This window comes from Magnolia sinica, chromosome 2, assembly GCF_029962835.1.
Source record: "Magnolia sinica isolate HGM2019 chromosome 2, MsV1, whole genome shotgun sequence".
NCBI lineage: Eukaryota > Viridiplantae > Streptophyta > Magnoliopsida > Magnoliales > Magnoliaceae > Magnolia > Magnolia sinica.
Genome location: NC_080574.1, coordinates 26429387 through 26443015, shown reverse-complemented (window position 1 = coordinate 26443015; position 13629 = coordinate 26429387).

Below are 13629 nucleotides of genomic sequence, written 5' to 3'. Positions count from 1 at the left end.
GGGCCCACATAGCTCATGGGAACTTCCCATGAGGTTGAGCTGTGTGGGCCCCACCGTGATGTGTGTCGAACATCTACCCCATCATTTAGATGCACCATTCTATGGTGGGCCTAGGGCTTAAAAATCAAGTTAATCCATGACTTGTGTGGGTTACACCACGTACAAAAGTTGAGAGGGGTTACCCTCCATTAAAACATTCATAATCATATGTTAGGCCCACCGAGATGTGGTTCACAAATCCAACCCATCCATTATGTGTGTCCCACTTGGAAGAGTGGTCAGACCAAGTTTCAGAGGTATTCAAATTTCAGGTGGGCCCCGCCAAGTGCCTTTATATGTTTTAGGCATGTATTCACATGATTTTAGACGTTATGGCCCACTTGAGTTCCGTACACGGCTGATTTTTGGGATCACCCATAATTTTGGGATCTCCCATAATTTAAAGAGGACCCATCAAATGCACGGTGTTGATGTTCAACATACATCATGGTGGGGCTCACACAACTCGACCTCATGGAAAGTTCCCTGAGCTCGATCGCATAGAACCTTTTCCCATATATATATATATATATATATATATATAAAGAGAGAGAGAGAGGCATGCTCACCTACGCACGTGCTCACCTTTGTACACGTGTCATGGGTGTCGAATCCGAACGGTCCATAAGATGTGGAATCCCATTAAACCTAAGTAAATGAAATTTCACCCTGATCTAAGATTCTGGTGGGCAATAGAAAAGATAAATTCAAATCAAGGGAAGAAACTGTTTATATTTTTCATGGCCCACCGAAGTTTTGGATCAAAGTAAAAATTCGTACCAAGCGGTTTTATGAGGTTCTTCTTCATGTGGACCGTTCAGATTTCTGAGACTCATCGCATAGACCCTTGTCCCATATATATATATATGTGTGTGTGTGTGTGTGCGCGCGCGCGCGGGCACGTGCGTGCATGCAACTTCAACAGATTTGTTGAGCTCAACCTCTTGATTCATAAACGGCTGTTGTTAAGACCTTGCTCGATAAGCTTGAAGACGGATGAAACCATATCAAAGCTGGGACATTAAACCAACAGATATGATTTACTTTGAAGGAAAAAAAAAATTGAAAACAAAAGGCATAGGAATTGCTTATCAAGTGGCTTCAACACGACTAGTCTTACAAATAGACTAATCCATAGATCATGTGTGCATAAGAAAACTCAATGATAAAAATATAAATAAAAAAAAAAATAATTGATTGTGTGTATCTAATTTACATGGGTTTTGCAAGATCAAAGTGATTTTTTGGGCTTGGACATTTTCTTGGTGAGACCCACCTGCTCAGTGGTTTTAACTTGCATTAATATGGAAGCAGGCTTTTATCTTTTTCAAATATCCCATGCGCATGCAAAGACATGAGTGTCGGCATTGACAGTGGTATACCTACACCCAGCCTAATTATTAATCGGGCGACCCACATCTTTGAACAGTGTTTTCAATCTCAACAAGGGGGGCGGCTCATGTTTTTTGTGGTTGTGTCCCACTTTGGATGTACCATGCCTAAGATAATCTCTACCCTTAAATTTATAATCCGCGTATTGGAAATATTTTTAGGGCATTCTCCATCCATGGTGGGATCAATATTGGACCAATGGTCTGGTTTGTTGACCCATGAACCTCACTTTCATAATGGAAACATAATATAGGGGCATTTTCACACCGAGCTTGAGTAGGGTAGCCTGTGGAATGCCGGGACATGCTCGTGGTGGGCGGCCCGTGTGAGGTGGGTGGCTCGTGTGAAGCGATACCCATGTGATGTGAGGCCCACAAGGAGGTTTGGCAGAGGTCCTAACCTATGCAATGTGGGGCATGAGCTATGAGATCAAGAGATTAATTCGCCATGCTCTATCAGTTTGAGTTTTTAGAGCAAAAGGTTAATTGTGTTGCATCAAAACACATGCACAAATACATGGGCCATGAACAATATAAATCATAATCCAAGGGAAAAATTACTATTTCACTGTATTCCACTAGCTGTTTTGGTCTTAGCTAGGTAATTCTATCGTTGATATGATCGGCCCCACTGTATATGGATGTTATCCCTTACATCAACCGCATTGTGTTAGCTCTTCCACATTTGGCCGTGTTCAGGCATCCTTAGATGTTTAAGCATTCCTCATCTATGGTGGGCCAATCAGATCATTGTCTAGGTCACTATGGTATGTTTTCAACACCATTTACTAAACAGGCCGGTTCATCTGACTTGCATCTGGAATACATTTGCATCTAACCAACCTGTCCACACCCCAAGAATAGCAGTGCTTGGAGGATTCAAGCATCTTATATCTCAGGCTAAGTTCGGATCCTGATTATTTTCTTTCGAATTCTTGCTGTCCATTTAAGCTGGGGATGTGTTCCATCCACACCACAAGTTTGGACTTTCTTTATTTACCTACACACATGCAAATTGTACAAGGGATAGTGACTGTTCGGGCTACCACCATTCATTAATGTTAGGGAACACATATCATGGTCAGCCTTTTTTCGAGGACCGGACATTTACAGACGACTATTCTCAGAACTTAGCCATTCTTTATGGTAGAAGCATGCAGACTAATTTTGGATCTTTGTAATTTTCTAGAATTTTCTATTTGGTTTTTATCACAGTAGTTATAATTAATAGAGTATTTTTAGTTGTGAGATGTGTTGGGGGACGTGTGAAAGCAACCCTAAGTTATAATCAACAATAAGAGACTAATTTAACTAAGCATAAACGAAACACAAAGTTTTACATGAAAAAATATTCATGAGAAAAAAAATCATGCATAAGGCGACAACGAAATCCACTATAAAATTAATGTACAAAAGATAAAACGAACTTACTGATTGAGAGTACACCTCAAACACCATAAAACCCTAACTTTTCTTCACCCTTTGCTCCCCAAAAACTCTAGACATGATTTTTTGAATCATAATCCTCAATTACAACCCTTTTAAATAATTAAAATTGAAATGGGAAACAAATTCTGCAATTTCACAAAACTATGCAAGTCGGTTGATGGAAGCTTCGATCATATCAAGTGTCATCGATATCTATTGATATGATCGAAGCCACTTTTGGTCATATCAATTTGAATCTAGAAACTCTCTAATGAGCAAAGGCCAAAAATTAAAATTTTCTCAATGGGATCAATAGTTACTCAATGGAATCGAGTGGTCGGTCAATACCATTAACAGACCCAATTACAGATAGATTTAAAACATTAGACAAAAAGAATGATTACCACATGACAACATCCTAATTATTAACGTAGAATAGCCAAAATGTTCTCAATTCTATATAATTAAAGAGCGCAAACTTCATTTGTAACTGACCTTAGATATTGTAAGCTTTAGAGCTCTTAGTAATATAAGCATTCTTACTTATATTCTTTATCATATAAAGTCTCTTTTTCTAAGTAGCTTAGCTATACCTAAGTGTTAAGTGACTCCTTTAAGGGGGGGCTAATTTGTTACAACTAACTATTGATTAAGATCTTAACTATTGTTTTAGAGCCATAAGTTATATGGTTATAATAATTAAACAAAGTATTACTTTAGAATTATCGATAAGCCGAGACGCGATACCCAGAGCTAGAGAAATTGGCGTTGGCACTGGTCATTTCCTCTCGTCGATTGCGACCATACTTCCAGGCTCACACCATCATTGTCCTGACCGATCAACCTCGGTTGACCAAATGGGCAAACGAACTAAGTGAGAAGACTGACCTAGTGGACGATCGAACTAAGTGAATTCGACATCAAGTATTAACCCCGAACAATTATTAAAGGTCAGGCAGTGGCTAACTTTATTGTCGAGTTCACTCCACCATTCAAACAAGGAGTCGACTTGAACGTTCAGGCCGACCTTGTTCCAAGCATTCTGCCCGACCAAATGTCTAGTTCCCAGGTTGATCCTGACCTACCCAGATGGACGTTCTATGCTGACGGCTCATCCAACTCTAAAGCAAGTGTAGCCGGGATAGTCCTAAAGACTCTAGATCACGTATGCATGCAATATGCCTTAAGATTTAGATTCCAAGCCTCCAACAACGTAGCAGAATACGAAGCCCTGCTCGGTAGACTCAGGTTGGTAGCTGCCATGGGAGCCCAATACCTTGAAGTCTTCAGCGATTCACAGCTGGTCATCCGAGGATTACCAAATTAAGAAGGAACGCATGAAAGCATACCTACGGAACGCTAAGGAATTAATCAGTAGATTCCAGAAGTGCAATGTCGGCTTGGTCCCTTGAGTAGAGAACTCCAAGGCTGATATGTTGGCAAAGTTAGCCCCAGCGGATGAAGATGATATCCGGAGATCAGTTTCGATCGATTTCCTTACCAAACCGAGCATTAGTGAATTCGACCTTGCCGTAGTTTTCTCGGTAAGCTTGGAGTCAACCTGGATGGATCCGATCATCGATTTCCTCAAGGAAGATAAGCTAATAAGAAGATCGAGTGGAAGCACACAAGTTGCGAACCAGGGTGGCACGCTATGCCATGGTCAATGACATCTTTTACAAGAAAGGATTCTATCTCCCTTATCTTAGATGCATCTGACCTGATGAAGCAGAGTATGTTCTAAGGGAAACTCATGAGGGTATTTGCAGAAACCACTCCGAAAGTCGGGCCTTAGCCCATAAGATCATTCATCATGGGTTCTATTGGCTGACCATTCAGGCCGATGCTCAGTAGTACACCCGGAGGTGCTATAAATGCAACACTGTAAATATACCTTGGTAGCCTCTTGAAGAATTGACCCCCATGGTCGGACCATGACCATTTGCGCAATGGGGGATCGACATCATCGGTCCCCTCCGGACTGGCAAAGGCCAGACTAAATTTGTTGTGGTTACAGTTGATTATTTTACGAAGTGGGCCGAAGCTAAGCCTCTTGCAAAAATAACCGAGCAAAAAATAACAGACTTCGTGTAGAAGAATATTATATGCAGGTTTGGTATTCCCCCACAATCATCTCAGACAACAGGAAGCGGTTTGACAATAAGTAGTTCCAAGGAATGTGCGAAAATCTTGGGATTTGGAATGTCTATTCTTCACCACGGCATCCGCAAGTCAATGGGCAGGTCAAAATAGTTAACAAGATCATCAAACACCATCCCCAGACTAAGCTTGAGAAAGTCAAGGGAGCATGGGTAGAAGAACTCCCCACTATTTTTTGGGCATATCGAACTACAACCCGGACAACCACTGGAGAAACTCCCTTTTCTTTAACCTACAGGGCTGAAGTCGTTACCCCAGTAGAAATTAGACTACCAACAGCTCAGACTAAGTCATTCGATGAGTAGCATAACTCCAAGATGATGGCTCTGGATCTTGACCTTCTCGAAGAAAGATGGGAACAAGCTTGGATCCGAACTGTCATCCGATAATAGCAAGTGACACGTTTCTATAACGATAGAGTAAAGGTTAGGAGGTTCCGAGCTGAGGACTTAGTCCTTCGAAGAACTTTCCAAAACACTAAGGAGCTTGCCTCGGGAACCTTAGGCTCCAACTGGGAAGAACCTTACATGGTAAGAAGTACAAGCCGACCTGGATCATACCACCTTGGAGATCTCGAAGGTCAGCTCTTACCTCACCCCTGGAATGCTGAGTATCTCAAGATCTATCATCCCTGAAGAACTGATTCATAGTTTATTATGTATTGATCGTATTTAAGTTAACATAATGAAAACCTTACAGCCTGCTTCCGACTTCTATGCCTTTTGTTATGACTACTATAACTAAGGTGGTCGACAGAATGACCCTCTTCCTAGAGGCCGACCTATCTACTCGATCTGATTTACCTACTTATAATTAATCTAATCTTTCTCATTGATTCCGAAAGCAGGATGCAATTCCACACCAACTAATCTTATGGTCCAAATAAATAAGTAGATGAACATGAGAGAATATATTAAATGATGTATATTTACAAACTTAATTCTCTTATCCTTCACATTTTGCTTTGATACCATGTTAAACAATAATAACTTTCTCCAAAATCTTGAATGGTTAGAAAAGGGCACGCGCGCGCACACGTGTATATATATGAGAAATTTGCGACTGTACGACCCATTTATGGCCCATTTAGGAAACTACGCCCACCTCATTTTCCTTTGCGAGAATACGCCCGAGCTGTACGGAAGGCTTGCCAAAAGTCAAGTTAATCCATGACTTGTGTGGGTTACACCACGTACAAAAGTTGAGAGGGGTTACCCTCCATTAAAACATTCATAATCATATGTTAGGCCCACCGAGATGTGGTTCACAAATCCAACCCATCCATTATGTGTGTCCCACTTGGAAGAGTGGTCAGACCAAGTTTCAGAGGTATTCAAATTTCAGGTGGGCCCCGCCAAGTGCCTTTATATGGTTTAGGCATGTATTCACCTGATTTTAGTGTTGATGTTCAACATACATCATGGTGGGGCTCACACAACTCGACCTCATGGAAAGTTCCCTGAGCTCGATCGCATAGAACCTTTTCCCATATATATATATATGTGTGTGTGTGTGTGTGCGCGCGCGCGCGGGCACGTGCGTGCATGCAACTTCAACAGATTTGTTGAGCTCAACCTCTTGATTCATAAACGGCTGTTGTTAAGACCTTGCTCGATAAGCTTGAAGACGGATGAAACCATATCAAAGCTGGGACATTAAACCAACAGATATGATTTACTTTGAAGGAAAAAAAAAATTGAAAACAAAAGGCATAGGAATTGCTTATCAAGTGGCTTCAACACGACTAGTCTTACAAATAGACTAATCCATAGATCATGTGTGCATAAGAAAACTCAATGATAAAAATATAAATAAAAAAAAAAATTTGATTGTGTGTATCTAATTTACATGGGTTTTGCAAGATCAAAGTGATTTTTTGGGCTTGGACATTTTCTTGGTGAGACCCACCTGCTCATTGGTTTTAACTTGCATTAATATGGATGAGGTTGATGGGCTCATCAAGTGAGCCATGATCAATGTTGTAATGAATATATCTTTTTTTAAGAACTTTATGAATTTAAAATGTACCTATTTATTATGTAAATTAATTTGGTTAAGGCCATGTTCGAGTATGGATTTATACCCACACCCAGCCTAATTATTAATCGGGCGACCCACATCTTTGAACAGTGTTTTCAATCTCAACAAGGGGGGCGGCTCATGTTTTTTGTGGTTGTGTCCCACTTGAGGTCGAGCTGTGTGGGCCCATCATGATGCGTGTTGAACATCTACCCCATTAGTCAGATGCACCATTCCATGGTGGGCCTAGGGCTTAAAAATCAAGTTAATCCGTGACTTGTGTGGGCCGCACCACATACAAAAGTTGAGAGGGGTTACCCTCCATTAAAACATTCATAATCATTTATTGGGCCCGCTGAGAACTGGTTCACAAATCCAGCCCATCTATTATATGTGTCCCACTTGGATGAGGGGTCAAATCAAGTTTCAAATGCATCCAAAATTTAGATAGGCCCCACCAAGTGCTTTTATATGTTTTAGGCATGTCTTCATATGCTTTTAGATCGTATGACCCACGAGTTCCTTACACGGCTGATTTTGGGATCACCCATAATTTTGAATGGACGGTGTTGATGTTCGACATACATCATGGTGTGGCCCACGCAGCCTTAACCTCATGGGAAGTTCCAATGAGCTCGACTACATACAATATTTTCATATATATATATATATATATATATATATATATATATATATATATATATATATATATATATATATATATGCGGCCCATGTAATGAGGCCCGTTATGATGTATGTTGGGCTCTTGTGTGAGGTCATGGGCCTCATTATATGTTTGGCCCTATAAGGGCTACCCCTTGGGAGCAATGTTAGTTAAATGTCCACATTGATGGGCAATGATTGCTTATCAAGTGGCTTCAACACGACTAGTCTTACAAATAGACTAATCCATAGATCATGTGTGCATAAGAAAACTCAATGATAAAAATATAAATAAAAAAAAAAATTTGATTGTGTGTATCTAATTTACATGGGTTTTGCAAGATCAAAGTGATTTTTTGGGCTTGGACATTTTCTTGGTGAGACCCACCTGCTCATTGGTTTTAACTTGCATTAATATGGAAGCAGGCTTTTATCTTTTTCAAATATCCCATGCGCATGCAAAGACATGAGTGTCGGCATTGACAGTGGTATACCAATATATCTTTTTTTAAGAACTTTATGAATTTAAAATGTACCTATTTATTATGTAAATTAATTTGGTTAAGGCCATGTTCGAGTATGGATTTATACCCACACCCAGCCTAATTATTAATCGGGCGACCCACATCTTTGAACAGTGTTTTCAATCTCAACAAGGGGGGCGGCTCATGTTTTTTGTGGTTGTGTCCCACTTTGGATGTACCATGCCTAAGATAATCTCTACCCTTAAATTTATAATCCGCGTATTGGAAATATTTTTAGGGCATTCTCCATCCATGGTGGGATCAATATTGGACCAATGGTCTGGTTTGTTGACCCATGAACCTCACTTTCATAATGGAAACATAATATAGGGGCATTTTCACACCGAGCTTGAGTAGGGTAGCCTGTGGAATGCCGGGACATGCTCGTGGTGGGCGGCCCGTGTGAGGTGGGTGGCTCGTGTGAAGCGATACCCATGTGATGTGAGGCCCACAAGGAGGTTTGGCAGAGGTCCTAACCTATGCAATGTGGGGCATGAGCTATGAGATAAAGAGATTAATTCGCCATGCTCTATCAGTTTGAGTTTTTAGAGCAAAAGGTTAATTGTGTTGCATCAAAACACATGCACAAATACATGGGCCATGAACAGTATAAATCATAATCCAAGGGAAAATTTACTATTGCACTGTATTCCACTAGCTGTTTTGGTCTTAGCTAGGTAATTCTATCGTTGATATGATCGGCCCCACTGTATATGGATGTTATCCCTTACATCAACCGCATTGTGTTAGCTCTTCCACATTTGGCCGTGTTCAGGCATCCTTAGATGTTTAAGCATTCCTCATCTATGGTGGGCCAATCAGATCATTGTCTAGGTCACTATGGTATGTTTTCAACACCATTTACTAAACAAGCCGATTCATCTGACTTGCATCTGGAATACATTTGCATCTAACCAACCTGTCCACACCCCAAGAATAGCAGTGCTTGGAGGATTCAAGCATCTTATATCTCAGGCTAAGTTCGGATCCTGATTATTTTCTTTCGAATTCTTGCTGTCCATTTAAGCTGGGGATGTGTTCCATCCACACCACAAGTTTGGACTTTCTTTATTTACCTACACACATGCAAATTGTACAAGGGATAGTGACTGTTCGGGCTACCACCATTCATTAATGTTAGGGAACACATATCATGGTCAGCCTTTTTTCGAGGACCGGACATTTACAGACGACTATTCTCAGAACTTAGCCATTCTTTATGGTAGAAGCATGCAGACTAATTTTGGATCTTTGTAATTTTCTAGAATTTTCTATTTGGTTTTTATCACAGTAGTTATAATTAATAGAGTATTTTTAGTTGTGAGATGTGTTGGGGGACGTGTGAAAGCAACCCTAAGTTATAATCAACAATAAGAGATTAATTTAACTAAGCATAAACGAAACACAAAGTTTTACATGAAAAAATATTCATGAGAAAAAAAATCATGCATAAGGCGACAACGAAATCCACTATAAAATTAATGTACAAAAGATAAAACGAACTTACTGATTGAGAGTACACCTCAAACACCATAAAACCCTAACTTTCTTCACCCTTTGCTCCCCAAAAACTCTAGACATGATTTTTTGAATCATAATCCTCAATTACAACCCTTTTAAATAATTAAAATTGAAATGGGAAACAAATTCTGCAATTTCACAAAACTATGCAAGTCGGTTGATGGAAGCTTCGATCATATCAAGTGTCATCGATATCTATTGATATGATCGAAGCCACTTTTGGTCATATCAATTTGAATCTAGAAACTCTCTAATGAGCAAAGGCCAAAAATTAAAATTTTCTCAATGGGATCAATAGTTACTCGATGGAATCGAGTGGTCGGTCAATACCATTAACAGACCCAATTACAGATAGATTTAAAACATTAGACAAAAAGAATGATTACCACATGACAACATCCTAATTATTAACGTAGAATAGCCAAAATGTTCTCAATTCTATATAATTAAAGAGCGCAGACTTCATTTGTAACTGACCTTAGATATTGTAAGCTTTAGAGCTCTTAGTAATATAAGCATTCTTACTTATATTCTTTATCATATAAAGTCTCTTTTTCTAAGTAGCTTAGCTATACCTAAGTGTTAAGTGACTCCTTTAAGGGGGGACTAATTTGTTACAACTAACTATTGATTAAGATCTTAACTATTGTTTTAGAGCCATAAGTTATATGGTTATAATAATTAAACAAAGTATTACTTTAGAATTATCGATAATGCAAAAATGGGATCCAGGCCTAGAAAAATTGGCTTTGGCACTGGTCATTTCCTCTTGGTGATTGCGATCGTACTTCCAAGCTCACACCATCATCGTTCTGAAAGATCAACTTCTTCGTCAAGTACTGCAAAGGCCTAAAGCTTTGGGAAGACTGACCTAGTGGACGATCGAACTAAGTGAATTCGACATCAAGTATTAACCCCGAACAATTATTAAAGGTCAGGCAGTGGCTAACTTTATTGTCGAGTTCACTCCACCATTCAAACAAGGAGTCGACTTGAACGTTCAGGTCGACCTTGTTCCAAGCATTCTGCCCGACCAAATGTCTGGTTCCTAGGTTGATCCTGACCTACCCAGATGGACGTTCTATGCTGACGGCTCATCCAACTCTAAAGCAAGTGTAGCCGGGATAGTCCTAAAGACTCTAGATCACGTATGCATGCAATATGGCTTAAGATTTGGATTTCAAGCCTCCAATAATGTAGCGGAATATGAAACATTACTCATTGGACTAAGGTTGGCAACCACCATGGGAGCCCTACACCTTGAAGTTTTCAGCGATTCTCAATTGGTTGTTAATCAAATAGATGATGAGTACCAAGCCAAGAAGAAACGCATAAAAGCATATCTATGGAAAGCAAAAGAATTGATCAGCAAATTCCAGAAGTGCAACGTCACCCTGATCCCTCGAGAGCAGAAAACTCCAAAGTCGATATGCTAGCAAAGTTAGCCACAGCGGACGAAGATGATATCCCGATATCAGTTCCGATCAAATTCCTTACCAAACCGAGCATTAGTGAATCCGACCTTACCGCAGTTCTCCCAGTAAGCTCGGAGTCAACTTGGATTGATCCGATCATCAATTTCCTCAAGGAAGATAAGCTACCAGAAGATCAAGTGGAAGCACACAAGCTACGAACAAGGGCGGCATGTTATACCATGGTTAACGACATCTTGTACAATAAAGGATTATATCTCCCTTATCTCAGATGCTTCCGACTGAATGATGCAGAGTATGTTTTAAGGGAAACCCATGAGGGTATTTGCGGAAACCACTCCGGAAGCCGTGCCTTAGCCCATAAGGTCATTCGACAAGGATACTATTAGCCGACCATTCAGGTCGATGCTCGGTAATACACCCGGAAGTGCGATAAATGTCAGCACTTCGCAAATATACCTCGACAGCCTACTGAAAAACTGACCCCCATGGCTGGACCATAGCCATTTGCCCAATGGGGGATCTACATCATCGGTCCCCTCCCGACTGGCAAAGGTCAGACCAAGCAGGGCATTTAAACAATATCATGTTCGTAAATCCAGACAATAACTAGGGTCTAATATGTAATATTTGACCCTCAACACATGTTTGGTATTCCCCCACAATCATCTCAGACAACGGGAAGCGGTTTGACAACAAGTAGTTCCAAGGAATGTGCGAAAATCTTGGGATTTGGAATGTCTATTCTTCACCACGGCATCCGCAAGCCAATGGGCAGGTCAAAATAGTTAACAAGATCATCAAACACCATCCCCAGACTAAGCTCGAGAAAGTCAAGGGAGCATGGGTAGAAGAACTCCCCACTATTTTTTGGGCATATCGAACTACAACCCGGACAACCACTGGAGAAACTCCCTTTTCTTTAACCTACAGGGCTGAAGTCGTTACCCCAGTAGAAATTAGACTACCAACAGCTCAGACTAAGTCATTCGATGAATAGCAGAATTCCAAGCTAATGGCATTGGATCTCGACCTTCTTGAGGAAAGAAGAGAATAAGCTCGGATCTGGGCTGCAATCCGACAACAGCAAGTAGCTCATTTCTACAATGCCAAGGTAAGAGTTAGGAAGTTTCGAGCTAGGGACTTAGTCCTTCGAAGAACTTTCCAAAATACTAAGGAACTTGGCTTAAGAACCTTGGGCCTTAACTGGGTAGGACCTTACGTGGTGACGAGTTGTAACACCCTAAACTTTTCAATACCCAAGTATTGAAAGTTCTTAAGTGTTACCCCTGGAATGCCGAGTATCTCAAGATCTATCATCCCTGAAGAACTGATTCATAGTTTATTATGTATTGATCGTATTTAAGTTAGCATAATGAAAATCTTGCAATTTGTTTCCTACTTTCATACTGTTAGGGAAAAGTTACAATCACCGCAACTAAGGCGACCGACGGACCCTCTTCCCAAAGGTCGATCTATTCAATCTGATCAATCTACTCAATCCGATCAATCTACTCGATCCGGTCAATCTACTTGATCCAGTCTATCTACTAAAATAAAATAATATATAATAAATTCACACATAAGTATTTTTGCCAAAAGTGAATTGTATTGATGAAAGCTCCAAGGAGCATATTACATTGAAGATTCACAAAATTACAAGGAGAGCTGGTCTTCAAACCTCGGGGAGCTGCTCGGAAAGTGCGTCTTCAGTGGAGGCTTCAGACTCAAAGTCAGCATCATCAAAGCCAGAGAGGTCTAATTCTGAAAATGCCTCATTCACTTCTTTGATGCACTTTATGAAGGCCATCTGGTACAAGGTATCTCTATCTTTCGAATACTCTTAAGAAGATATGTACTCCTTGACGGCGGCCTCTCGAGCTGAAGAGATAGCCGCCTGAGCCTCTACCTCGACCTTCTTAAGCTTCGCATCAACTCCATTGAGCTTCACCTTTAGCTCCCCCATTTTCAACCTCCCAACAAGTCAACCTGTCAGAAGCTTCGGCAAAAAGCTTCTTCTTAGCCTCTAGCTCGGCCGCTAAGGCCGAAGAACGAGCTTCCGCAGCAGAACGAGCTTGATCGGCCGCAAGAGCTGCAACCTGAAACCATTCGGCTTCAGTCCTCTTTTACAACAACTTCTGCTCACTCTCCCATGCCACCTTCCGCAAGTGCACAATATCGCGGTGCACCATCAGCATGCAAGGGGCGAACTGCCAAAGGAGCAAGAAAATATGTTAAAAGTCGAACATATGAAGGGGAAAAATGATGAATACTTAAAAGAATCGCTTACTCTAAGAAAACTCTTTGTCGTAGATGCGAGGATCACGTCTGGAGTGCAGTCTAATGTGTGAAAGACCTCCTTTTTGGGTAGAGTTCGTTCCGCCCAAGGAAGGAGCTCTCCTGTGACTTCACTAATTATCCTGGAAGGACGTTCTCCCCCCTCCTGAGCCT